At 51.6% G+C, this 13,952-nt stretch overlaps 1 long non-coding RNA gene across 1 annotated transcript in view; it reads right to left on the bottom strand.

The window, feature by feature from the left end:
• The window catches only part of LOC116271261, a 120,606-nt gene that overhangs the window by 84,378 nt on the left and 22,276 nt on the right, over nucleotides 1-13,952 (bottom strand). Inside the window, exon 2 of the long non-coding RNA XR_004179706.1 lies at nucleotides 5,311-5,437. This is a non-coding gene — a long non-coding RNA (uncharacterized LOC116271261). The remainder of the gene's footprint in view (nucleotides 1-5,310; nucleotides 5,438-13,952) is intronic.

The following is a 13,952-nucleotide window of genomic DNA, read 5'->3' as shown; positions in this document are numbered from 1 at the left end:
CTTCAGGGCACTTTTCAGAGTCCAGAGCAAATGCCACCTCTTGGGTTATATCTCCCTGGTTACCGCCAGGCCATTCCTCATAACTGGACTGGGGGACGTGTGCTTGATCTTTAACTCACCTGGGCACTGTTTCTGCTCTGTAGACTGTCCTTCCAGAGTGTGGGGCATGGCCCAGGTCCACACTCCTCACCCAGCACTGGGAATCTAATTGCTGCTCAATAAAAATCCCATGATAACCAACTGAGTGTTTCCAAATCGGCTCTCTGATATCATCTAGATATGACCTCTCACCTGCCCATAAAACGAAATGAAGCCCATAGGACAAAATCTGACTATGAATTCATTCTCATTCTGCATCCAGCCTTCTGAGTAATAATAATAGCCCATATTTACGGACTCTTGTTTTGGCCGGGTGTCCCCCAAAGCGAACCTAGAGAAAAGGGGTTTGGGCACAAGTGAATTACTTTGGAGGTAAATTTAGAAAGTACCAGGAGGGGAGATGAGGCGCAGAGCTGAGAAAGCCAACCATGAATGGGTGGTACAGGGGTGACTGGACTCTAGGCTGTTGGGACCCTCTGTGGAGGCCTGTGGAAGATGCCTCAGAATTATCTTCCCCAGAAACACACACAGGGGTGTTTTCCACCTATTCCATCCCTCCTCGGGGGGCTGCTCTGAGGACATTGATTCCCTGCACAACCCAAGGATGCTCTTTCAGCCTAGAAAGTTCTCTGGTGGAGAGAGGCAAGTGTTGAAAGAAGGAAGCTGTGAGTGGTCTCAGGAATGATCCACCAAAGTGTAGCGGCCTCTGGGGGGCTGAGGGGGAATCTGGCCACTCTACGTTTGCCACAAGTGTTTTTGTCTGTGCCAGGAACACTGCCGGGGACTTTGCACTCATCTCCTGTTCTGATTTCACCTTAACCCTCCCAAGAGGCGGTGTCTATTGCCCACCAGTCTTATCACCATTTTAAATATGAGAAACTGAGATTCGGGGAAGCGAAGGAGTGTGCCGGTGGTCATTCTGAGCAGCTGGAAAGTGAGACCTTGAAACCCATTTATCCGTCTGATTCCGAATCTCAGACCCTAACGGCGGTGTGGGGGCCTCCAGAAAAGCAAGTCCGAGGAAAGGGTCTGGATGCCACCCCGTGGGGGCCATGTCGGGAAGGTGGTAGCAGCAGAGGAAAAGCTGAGTCACTGCACCTGAAATTCTGCTGATCTGACCCATCCGCACACTTTTAGGAAAAACAAGCCACTCTCTTTGATCAGTGCCCAGGGCCATGATGGGCTCAGGTTCAAAAACAACACGTCCCTAAAGTGTGGAAGCCCTCTGGGTTCTGGGAAAGTGGGAGAACGGATTTGTTCTTCCTGAAGTTTATTCAAGGTTTCCTCCTCACTGGGTTGCCCAAGCCTCCTTGGGAGAGGCAGCGTGGCAGCAGACCCCTCAACCACACCAACCCCGCAGGGCTCAGGGCAAGGATGGATGGCGCCAGCCCTGTCAGCACATGGCGGGATGCCGACCTTCCAGGAGAGACCTTGAGGAGGGGCAGAGTCCAGAGGAAGGCCTCAGTTTCCCTGCAGGTGCACCTTTTGGGTGGCCAGGGGCCGGGGCCTGTTCTAACCATACGAGTGTGCTTCCCAGCTTCCAGCAGCACCAGTGCTGTGAGATACCCAATCAAACCAGTACAGCCAAGCTTAGGACATACCCTCATTACCACAGTACATGTCAGCATTGTATTTAGCCATGAAAAGAAAGAGCGAGCTATGGGATGCTTCGATAGTCACTTAAACTCTTCAAATTTTTAAATACTCTCTGAAATTCTTCCTAGATCTTTTTATCACAAACTTGTGCAGCCAAAGTTTCACATCGATAGTGACTTCAAGATTTTGAAGAGGGACCTTCATGTGTCGGCCAAGAATTGCACACAGCTATTTCCAGCGTAAAACCTGATTTTCTTTGAAAAAAAAAAAGCTATGCCTGCAGAGGTGGTGGGTAAAAGGAGTGACTTCTAATGAGCATGGTTTTTTGGGGGTGATGATGAAAATGTTCTAAAATTGATTGTTGTGATAGTTGCATAAATCTGTGAGTACACTTAAAACCACTGAATTGTACACTTTCCACGGCTGAATTGTATGGTAGATTAACTACATCTCAGTAAGACTGTTACGAAAAAGAAAGTTACGTTCACAGAAGTATGCTAAAGCTTCTCATTAAAATTTTTGAAATGATTTACTTGGACAATTCATGCCTATTCAAATGTAAAGTCATTTATTATTCATTTCATGTAAATGAAAATAGAATTAGCATCCTATTTTCCCGTAATTATTTTATAGAAAGCAAACATAGGGATGTCCAAATCCTCCGCTTACCCCACCATGCCTGCAGATACGGTTATCATGTATGCGTCACCCTGCAGGAATGGTGGGAATGTCCTGAAATAAAGTCCTTTGGTCCTCACTACAGGACAGTCAAGGAGATGGAAAGATCAGATGACACTGAAAATATTCACAGCCAGCCTGGCTGGGGCCTGGGCAGTCAGCACAAACACCCCTAGAGGCACTGGGCCCCGGCAGGTGCCCTCAGGTGAGTTAGGGCTACAGGTTAAACTGCTCAGGTTGGGGAAGCAAACTCCTCCCTCACCTGACCCATCTCCCCAGACAGGCTGCTGCCTCCAGCCGCTTCCCTGTCTCTCCCTCTCCTGCTCCAAGGAGGGATTTGTTTAACTTTTAACTTAGGCTCAGGGGTACATGTGCATGTTTGTTATATCGGTAAACTGCAGGTCACAGGGGTTTGGTGAACACATTGTTTCATCACCCAGATGATGAACAGAGCAACCAATAGATACTTTTTGGATCCTCATCCCCTTCCCCCACCCGCCCCGCACCTTCAGGTGGGGGTCTGGAGCCCAGCTCACCTGCCGTACCTGGGAAGGCTTTGCAGGGCCCTGCCCGGTCTCGCCATGTCCATCCTGCTGTGAGCAGCTGGGCTCCTGGCTTCTCCCACCGTGTCCCCACAGGCTGATGCTGTCGGTGGTGTGTGCACCCTCCTGCTCCACCTGTTGGTCCAGACCAACCCCGTGTTCCCTCCTGTTGTCCTTGGCCACCTCAGGATAAGGGAAGGGGCCAGGGGATTCTCTGCACCGTCACTCGGTCACTCCGCGGACCCCGCCATCCAACACCCTCTGGCCTCCCAGAACTGCTCTGCTGGCCAGCGTGGCCAACGGGTGCTCCAAGGCCCAGGCTCAGAATCACCGTCTTTGTCCTCAAGAGGATGGCGCAGGGTGAACACGTTCCCTTGAACATTTTCTTTGAAGACAACTTATTGACAAGTGGACAGAGAGGCAGGTCCCCAGCCATGGGAGGAACTCTGGGGTCCACCAGGCCCGACCTGTCCTCTGCCTGCCACTTATGGACCCCTTCAATGAGCCAGGCACGAAGCTAACTAGCCACAGGTTTCTCTCATCTCTTCACAGCTGCTCTAGGAGCGGGGCTTGTTATCCTCATATGAGGAAACCGAGGCACATGGGGGAGAACTAGCTCACAGATCCAACTCCTGAGTGGTGGAGGCAGGCTAAGAACCCACTGCCTGCTGTTAACCTGTCCTGAGCGTCCCGAACCAGGTCCCTCATTGTACACTTGCACATGTACACGGCACCCAGAGACACATCGTCACGGGTGACCCCACCTGCACAAAGGTCAGTGCGCAGGGCTCGGATGGCAGAGATGGCTGCAAAGCCACAGCCCCTCCACCCACCTTCTCGCCCTGCAACTGTGATGAGTTGCTGCACTCTGTGTCTCAGTTTCCTCATCTGTACCCTGAAGATATTAGTACCTGCTGTGCCATATTGTGTTACAAAAATAAGCTTATGTGTGAAAAATATTATGTATTTTTAAAACTTAGATTGTGTGTATAATACCATGACCTGATGCTATGACAGCTACTATTATTAATGCCATTGTTGCCCCTGCCCTGCCACTAGATAAAGTCCTTGTGGCCGGGCCAGGAAGGATGCGGGGGAGCCCAGGAGCTCTGAAGCTCCTGCCCTTCACAGTAATGGAGCCCACTCAGCCACACCTGCTCCTGCTCCCGCTCCCCGAGCTTCCACAGATGAATCCTGCCAGGAAAGGCTCTGCCCTGAGCACCTCCACCCCCACCAACGTGACACATCTTCATGACATCAGTCCTTCTAGGAGTTTCTGCATGTGCACCCAGGTGTACTTACGTACCCAGCCATCTCTATCACCTGTATTCATGCGTTATTCTCTGAACTAAATTCTGAGACCAGCATTGGAAGGCAGTGAGCATATGCGGGTGAAAGAAAGAGGCTGGCCTAGGAAATGTCCATTAATTCCCAATGGAATCCTCTCCTTGAGCCCCCTAGGACTGACCATTCAGTGCTATCACCTGGAGGAAGAGGTGTGGAGGGAAGATGCCACCTTCTCCAGAAACACGTGGCATGGACAAGCTCTCTCAGTGCTGGGTAGTTTCACGCACATCGCGTGTGTTCTAACTCAATCTCCCGAAAGGTTTACCTCAAAGGATGGAACCCAAAGATAGTTATTTCCATTTTCATCTCCATTTTACAGATGGGGAAACTGACAGCAGTGGGGGAGACACTTTCCAAAGGTCAAGACAGTGGAGGGGGGCAAAGCCAGCATGGAGAACCCGCAGGCCGCGCGGAGGCCCCGCGTTGAGCCGTGACATCACACTGCCTCTCTGGCTTTTCTTTGCCAAAAGAAAGAATCCCAGGACCCAGAGCGGACCTTGGACTCCAAGCAATTTCCTCCTCTCTATTCTCAGACCACTTGGAGATGGGGAAACTGAGGCACGAGGTGCTTAAGGGAAGTTTCTGAATCTACAAGGCAATCAGAGACCTTCTTTAACCAGCTACACCAAGCTCCTGCCCTTTGGTTCGACAACCTCTCTGATTCTCTTAGAAACACGGCAGGAAAAAAAGTTCACGCAAGAAAGCGAGCCCAATTTTTTACTTTTTTGTGAGGAGAAGGACTTCATATAGGACGTTGCATGGTGAGCGCACGCACCATAGACGCACATGCACACCCTCTCCCCATCCAGCGAGGCAAGCGGCCAGCTCTAATGATAATATATTTCCTGAGAACTTTCCACTCGCTCTGAAGCACTTCTAATTGTGTCTGGAGCCTTTCCTTCCTACCCCACAGGACGAGCTGGGATATGCCGCTCAGGAGTTTTCTCTCTTGCACTGGCCCGGAGCTGTGCCAGGAGCCTTGGAGACGAGTTGAGGGGGATTCCCGGCTCCCCACATCCCGCCATCTCCCTGGGCTGCATTTTCTCACCTGCAAAATGGGGAGACAGCAACACCTGCCTCCACGTGCAGGTGTTTCTGGAAGGATTCAGTGGATGGCGACTGCGGGTCATCCAGCTGCCATTGGTCAATGAGTCCCAGCTGTTCTCATGGTGATTCTGAAAGGGGTAGACAAGAGGCAAATTTGTTCATTTCTTCTTTGTTGTGAAGCCACGATTATCTTTTAAGGCTCTCTCAGGATTAACAGCAACTACCTTCTCTTTCCTGAAGCCAAATACTTCTTCAAGAACACGTGGGGGTCTGGGCCAGCATGTCCCCAGCTGGTTTCACAACTCACCAGGTGTCCCCAACCACCTCCTGGAGTTTCATGAACTAAGCCCACTTTAACCTACACACATTGTGATATCCTATTCTATTACATAAAATGTTTGCAGTGCATAATATTTACATGTTATACAATATACATACCTAATATGTAATATGCTAGATATTATATAACGTTTATAATATATGATATAACATAAGAAGGTGAATATTATATAACGTTTATAATATATGATATACACAGAAAGAACTTCAGGGAAAGGAGACCCCCTTGGCCTTGTGCTCAAGCCTTGGGCCAGTCCTCAGAGGCTGTGAGTTATCATCTAGCCCTACCACTTAAACCGTGCCTCACCAAGCCTCAGTTTCCAGATCTGTCACATGGGAAACAAGGCCCTCATCATCACATATTGCAGATTCAATGGGCATAGTCACCGCACCAGTGGTACGTCCGGAGAGCACACACAGTGGAAGGCATTGTTTGCCCTGGCTCATCTAAGTCCTTGGTAACTCCAGGAAGGAGGTATTCTATCAGTCCTTGATGTACAAGTGGGGAACCAAGGCTGGGAGAGGTGGAATCTCCTATCCAAAGTCATGGGAGAGAAGGTTCTGAATCTTGAGTCCCCAAAGCCCATGTCCCCTATGTCTGTGTGCACTGCCTTACAAAGTCAGGGGCTGTAAGGCTCTTTATCTGACCTTCCAGTCCAGCAAGAGTCAACTCGCAACACTCAGCCATGCTGCTGTGTCTTTTCCTCCCCATCCACTTCCACCGTCCACCTGAACTGATTTCCCAGCCACACTCTGAAAAGGAGTAGATGTGGGTTACAAGGTACCTTCCATCATTCCAGAGATCAGTTCTGATCATTCCCCGGGCCTCCCAAGAGGAATGTCTGTGCTCTCTGCTCTCATGTCTGACTGGTCCTCAGAATCTAGCAGCCCTTGTAGCTTAGAATAAACCGTGAAAGACTCTGCTCTTTAGCAAATCTTATTTCACTGCACTAGAACCATAAGTCCCATGACCCAGTCCCCTTCACCTTAGTGGCCACAGTATCCCCAGGGTCCAGCACTGTGCCTGGCATGAGGCCAGGAGGTACTAAACATATATGCAGGCTTCGGCACCAGACAGACCTGCAGTAACTGTGCCTGACCACTTACTAATGGTGTGGCCCAGGCAGGTTACTTCACTCCTTCAAGCCTCAGTTTTTTTCATCTGTAAAATGAGGACAATTTTACAGCATAGCATCTGGCTTACTGGGTGTCTGACAGTGTTAAATAGAATGTATAGGGGACTTAGCACAGTACTCAATGAATGATAGCTATCATCATCACCATAACCATGACAATCATCACCATCATGATCCCCAACACCATCACCATCACACATCATCAGCATCACCATCACCATCATCAACATCATCATTATCATCATCACCACCATAATCACCATCACTATCATCATCATGATCATCAGCACCACCACCACCATCATCAACATCATCATCATCACCACCATAATCACCATCATCATCACCACTATCATCACTGTCAACATCACCATCATCACCACCACCATCATTACCATCACCATCATTATCACCATCACCATCATTACCATCACCATCATTATCACCATCACCATCATTACTATCACCATCATCACCATGACTACCAGCATCGCCATCATCACCATCACCATCACATCATCACCATCAACATCATCATCATCACCATCTTCACCATCATCATCACAATCATCACCATCATCACCATCATCATCACCACGACCATCATCACTATCAACATCACCATCATCATCACCACGACCATCATCACTATCAACATCACCATCATCATCACCACCATCACTACCATCACCATCACTACCATCACCATCATTATCATCACCACTTTCTCTGTAGACACTTTGGTGAGACTTACCCTCATGTCAGCCACCAAGGACTCCGTTTAGAGCTAGTCGAGAAGCAACCCTAAAGACTTTTGTAACACAAGTCTCCTCAGCATCAGCAGTCTGTTTGGCTTAGCTGGCTCACTCCAGTAATAGCATGGCAAAGGCAGGAAGGCCCAGAGCACGCCCACTGTGCTCTGATCCCTGGGGGTCCTGGCACATAATGTGGAGCAGGTGGGTGGATTTCAGCAACACTACCCTCCCCCATCTCTACAAAGGAGATTCCCAGCTTGACGGTCCAGTCAGGGTGTGGTGAGAATGACTCAGTCTGTGGCCTTCTTTTAGATCCTCCTCAGGAAGTGAAGAAGTCACTTTGGAGGCTCTCACTCACAAATAGAACATTTTCTTCCCACTCGTGAGATCAGTGTGTACTCAACCAGGATGAGAAGCCATGCCAACAGGTTGTGCCAGGGTGTCAGGAACGTTTAGATTCCTGAATGAGGAAACGAGAAGCAGGGATATGCACACATTTCCAAAGACCCATGGCCGTTGCTGAATGTCTCCATTGCGGTAACAGCTAACAGTTTTCTAATCCCCGAAGAATGTATGTGACGGAGGAGATCCCCTCAACTCACTTCCTTCCCCGCAGAAGCCACCTTCAGCATGGAGCTTATGTCATTCTTGGCTGATGATGTGGCAAGCTTTTATGAGTGATTCCTTCCCAAGAAAATGGTTGTTATACCGGTTTCTTTGACGAGGGCCCCAGGCCAGCTGTGCCAACTGCCATGCTGAGAGTTGAACAACATTTGCTGGTGTACTCAGACCTTGATCTGATCTCTGGTTGACCCGTTTTCTGACATATGTGATGGCTGATGTTTCTTGAGGGTATGATCTGGACCAAGGCCTTGGGTGATGGCTTCATAGGTGGTATTAGGTTTGCTCTCCTTAACAACCTGATAACTTAACATTTTTCAATATCCCATTTGTGGATGAGAAACCAAGGCCAAGAAAGGTCATATAATTTATATGAAGTAATTTCAGCTAAAAAGTAGGAAGGTAGGATTCAGGGCCAGGAAATCTCTTCCCCAGACCCCTATCATTAACCTCCATGATATTTGGTCTCTGCTGGTCACTGGGCTGCCACTTCCACCCCTCCCCTGCTTTGTATCACGGGGAACTACATTTTCCAGGTTCCTGTGTGCTCTGACTTCTGGGCAGGTTCAGCCAGTGGGAGGCACTGGTGGAGGACTTCTGAGAAAAGTATTTCTCCTTTCTCTCTCTCTCTCTCTCTATCTCTCCACCACCTCCCCCGCCCCACCATCTCCCTCTCTCTCTCTACCTCCTTCTGGCTCTAGCTCCCATAGGAATGCCCTTCCCTCCATGGTCCCTATTCCCACTGGACAGGTTGTCAAGGGTCCAGCTTTCACCAGGTGACCCTAGCTCCTGGGTTCCATCACACCATCTCCTCCTTTGTCACTCCAGCTCCAGGAGTGACTTTCTGCTGTGGCTGATCCCTGAGGCGCCTCACCACCTGCAGCTTGGCAGCTCCCCTGGGTCCTCACCTGTAAAACCAGCCCCCTATATTAAATCCCTCCATGTAAAATACCTGGTGTGACTTCTGTTTGCAGAGTGGACATGAGCTGATAGATCCTTAGCCTTGGTGGCAGTTGTGAGGAGGGGGAGTGGTAGGGAATGGGGAAATACGGTGAGTGCGAACTCTGTCTCCCTGTCATCACACCCCGTGCCTAACAGACATGATCTCATCTCACTCTCACAATCAAACTTTTAAAGCAGGTAATGTCATTAGCACCATTTTACAGAGGAGGACCCTCCAGCTTTGTTAGGGTAAATAACTTGCTCATCTAAAAGAGAACAGAGACAGGAGTCAGCCCTTGTTCTGCCGGAGTGCCAAAGGGGAACTCTGGCCCCATCCCCACTGCTGCCCCCACTCCCCGCCTGCCCAGCTCCCACTCCCCGGCCTGCCCAGCTCCCACTCCCCAGCCTGCCCAGCTCCCACTCCCCGCCCTGCCCAGCTCCCACTCCCCGCCTGCCCAGCTCCCACTCCCCGCCCTGCCCAGCTCCCACTCCCCGCCTGCCCAGCTCCCACTTGCTGCACACAGGAGGCCACTGCTTGATGTAACCTCCTGCCCCTGACAGGGGCCAGCCCCGTGTGGGCCTGTGGAAAGCCCCACTTCATGCTGCCTTCTACCCCTTAGGATTCTGACCTAAGCTCCTGGGCCTCTTGTGGCCACAGGGCATGGCCTGAGCCAGACGCCCTCAGCTGAGAGTGGCTGTGGCAGGCCCAGATTTACGGCTTTGTTATTCCTGTGTTTTGGAGTTTTTACAGCCCCACGCTCCCTCGAGAACCCTGTGCTTTCTCTAGGACATATCAGTCAGACGGCGGAGGAAATATCCCAAATGCTGGGAACATCCTGTGTCACGGTGTCTCCCAGGCCCAGGTACCCACGACCTTTTGTTTGCAGCCCGAGGAGGAGACTGATAAAGAGCAGGGGCTCGGGGGGGCGGTAGTGGGGAGGCCGGCAGGGGCTGGGGAGGCCACGGGGGAGGCCGGCAGGGGCTGGGGGGGGGCAGGGGGGAGGCCCACAGGGGCGGGGGGGGCAGGGGGGAGGCCGGCGGCCCCTCGGGTGCCCTGGTTTGTTCTGGTTTGTTCTCCAAGGCGACACATGTCCCCAGCTTCCTGACCAAAATAGTCCCCGCCATGGGCCTCTGATGCGGAGCCAGTGCTCACGCTGCAGTGAGCGCCTCTTCATCCGCCTCCCGTCCATTTGGGGCAGATACCTGACTCTGCAAGGAACCCCTGCACTGGCCAGTGGGGTCCAGCCGCGTTTTGCCTGCATGGGATACAAGGCCCTATTGTCCTGTGCCACCCCTCCCCCATGCCCACTGCCTCTCCCAGAATCCTCCAGGCTGCGGCTCCTGTGTGAGATCAGGCCCCAGTCCTGAGGGGACTGGATGGGTCGGGATGGGGAAAGGACCTGGATATCAGGAGCAAAAAAAAAAAAAAAAAAAAAAAATATAGCAGTGGCCAGTAGGAGAGAGTTCGCGCCTATTTAAAAACACACATATATTCATAAAATAAATAATAACCCAAACCTATAAAGGTCTGGAATAGGCCAGTTGCAGTGGCTCCCGCCTGTAATCCCAGCACTTTCGGAGGCCAAGGTGGGTGGATCACCTGAGGTCAGGAGTTCGAGACCAGCCTGACCAACATGGAGAAACCCCATCTCTACTGAAGATACAAATAATTAGCCGGGTGTGGTGGCTCATGCCTGTAATCCCAGCTACTCAGGAGTCTGAGGCAGGAGAATCGCTTGAACCCAGGAGGCGGAGGTTGCGGTGAGCCGAGATCTCGCCATTGTACTCCAGCCTGGGCGACAAGAGCAAAACTCCGTCTCAAAAAATAAAAAAGGTCTAGAATGATACATACTAAATTGTTGAGGGTGGTCTTTTCTGATCAATGAGATCAGCTTTTCTTCTTCCGGTCATTCCATAGTATCCAAAAAAGTTTTTAACAATCATCTATCACTTTTTTGTAAGAAAAAAATATAAAGTTGCTTGAACTTGAAACGTGTAGCTCAAGCCAATGAAGCCAGGAGCAAAAAAAAGATATTAAGGAGAAGTAGGTGCATAAACTCTGCCTATCGTGTCCCTTGACGGTTGGTGTGACACCAGTTCTCGATTCTTTCTCGTCCTACTCGGAGGGAGGAGTGGCTCTTATGTAGCCCCTGGTGATGTGCTGCCCTTTGCAGTCACAACACTTGTGAAGGAGACAGGGATCAGAGGACCCAGGAAGGTGCCAGGGGCCCCACGGCTGGGAGAGGCAGAGACGAGACCCAGGTCAGCGCAGCACCCACAGGAAGGGCAGAGGCAGGTGCTCTCAGGACGCCCCAGCACCAGGCCTCCTGGGAAGGGGGCAGCCCCGAGTCCAGGTGCTCACCCTCACCAGTTCTGTGATCACATGCTTGGCCCCATGGTGGGCCACGGATGGACAGGGGCAGAGGCACCAGTGCCCCCAGTTTAGCCCCTGGCCACCAAAGGAAAGGGCACCAGCAGTTGCCTCTGAAACATGGCCCTGGTGTCCTACCCTGAGAAACAAATGTGCCCTGACCCCCAGCTCACCCCCGTCTCCCCTCTGACCCACCCCAAATCCAGGCCCTGAGTCCTCTACCCAGGCAGCTGCGAGGTAGGGCATGTGCTTTCAAGTACAGCTTTCCCCCGGTTTGGGCTGCTGCTAAAAATACACCATTATTGACAGGCGACATGTGGAGAGCTCTTTCTGGTGTTGGGAAAACACAGTGGAGCCATTCATAACGCTGGTGTTAAGGGGCAGAAGAAATGCCCCCTTGGTGACAGACGTCCCCATGTCCAGGCTCCAGTGCAACCTGGGACTCTGAGCCGGCACATGACATCCGTGAGGATGAGCTCCGTGCAAGCCAGGCCTTCCCCTGCACAGAACTCTCCCCTGGAGCAGCCACAGCAGAGCACCTAGAACGTGTGGCCGTAACAGCAAGTGGCTTTCCGGATCCCGGATCTCCTCCACCTGCTTCATCTGATTTGAATCACCCAGCAGCACTGTACACAGGGGATTACACGCCATTCCCATTTCAGAGAGTGAAACTGAAGCAATGCTTTTCTGTAGCTCAGAGGCTTTGCAAATGCTATTCCTCTTGCTCAATGTGATCGTCATAAAGTGGGCCAGAGTGAAGCACGGAAAGCACTTAGAAGCCCCGAGCCACCGTTTAAGAAGCCTGGATGCCCTGAAGCCACCAATGGGAGAGAGAAGCCTGAGATGCCCTGGCACCCACAGCCCAGCCATTTGAGTCATTCCAGCCCAGATGCCTGGAGAAAAAGGCTTTGAGATGAGCCCAGGCCCAGCCGCCATCTCATGCAGCTGGTGAGAGATCCTGACCAAGACCCACAATGCTGACCTCAGGCAAGACCTGGACTGGGGAGTTTGGGGGTATTTTGTTATATAGCAATAGCTGAGCACCTCCTTGGGCTCTAGGACCCTTGAGGAGAGGGTGAGCAAAGCTGACAAATTGCTGTAAAGAGACCACGCCCCAGCTGAGCCGCCCTCAGCAAGAACCTTGTGGGGACTATGACTTCCGGTTTCAGCAGCATTTCAGGAAACGCCGGTGACAAGGCTTTGGGAAGGGTGATGACAACGAGGGCAGGGATGCTTGACTCTCCAGACAGTGACAATTCAGGCAGGAAACAGCAGCCTACTTTGCTACAGGGATCCATGAAAGTGTCCGAGGAGCAGAGGAGGCCATGGCTGAGGGCACAGTGGACACCGGGGGGTTCACGTGCATTGTCACTTCTGCTCTCCCACTGCCCTGGGAGTCAGGCATGATTAGAACTCCGTCTCTGAGAGGAGGCTCAGAGATGCAGAATAACTCGTCCAGGACACAGCCGGTAACTCCCGGAGCTTGGATTTGAACGAGGTTCGTCATTCTGCTTTCCTTATGGATAACAAAATGGATAGGAGGAACGTGTGGGGAGAGGCCACACCATTAGACCTCTACACCAAAAGGGTTCAATAGAGCTGTGCAAATTTAACATCCAGACACTCTGTCAAAGATGCCAGGGAAACCCTCCTGGGGGAGTCAGTGATGTGAAGTTAAATGAACATTCGGGCTCTTACCCTCAGAGGGAGGGTCAGCCAGGCCTGGGTTTGACTCCTGCTCTTCTCTCGTCAACTGTACACCTCAGGCAAGTCAGCTTTTGTAATAACGTGTCCTCATCTGGAAAACTGGCACAGTCCACACTCCACATTCCAGAGGTTGGGGGTCCCATCGGACAATATGCATCTACCAAAGCCAGCACGGGATGGAAACTTCCTGAATAGCAGCTGCTTGGACCAACGTGATGATCATGTCATATCATGATCATGTCATGTCACCTGAGGACTGCACTCCCGGGCTCCCCTCCACGGCAGCATGGGAAGCCAGGTATGAAAGTGCTACCTAGGAATACTCGGAAGCTCCCTGGGTGGCCTGGGCTCCACCTGACCTGGCTGTGGTCCCCTTCCCTCCCCTCTGGAGGGACCGAGGGGCTTCCCTAACCAACAGCCCCTTCCTCTTCTTTCTTGGTTTCTCCCCAACCAAGGCCAATGTCAGAAGATCTTCCCAGGACCTGTCAGCCACAGAGCGTGATTGAGAAAAGGGTGTCCGTCTATACGGGGTGCGGAGCCCTGGTCCGAGGATGCCCACCCCTCACCCGTTGCTCTGATAAACAGCCGCATCTGGAGATGAGGGGTGACAGGAAAACCTTCCCTCCACCGTGGTGGGCAGAAGAGCCTTTCCCAGCCAGGAGCAAGGCATCTGGAAACACTCAGAGACCCCATCTCCACTGTAAACACAGACAAGCTAGAATACAGCACATCGATAAGAAAATATGGGATGGGGCATGTCAGTCCCACGCAA

The sequence above is a fragment of the Papio anubis genome, chromosome 18 (genome assembly GCF_008728515.1).
Source record: "Papio anubis isolate 15944 chromosome 18, Panubis1.0, whole genome shotgun sequence".
Lineage (NCBI taxonomy): Eukaryota > Metazoa > Chordata > Mammalia > Primates > Cercopithecidae > Papio > Papio anubis.
This window is presented reverse-complemented; position numbering and strand designations above follow the sequence as displayed.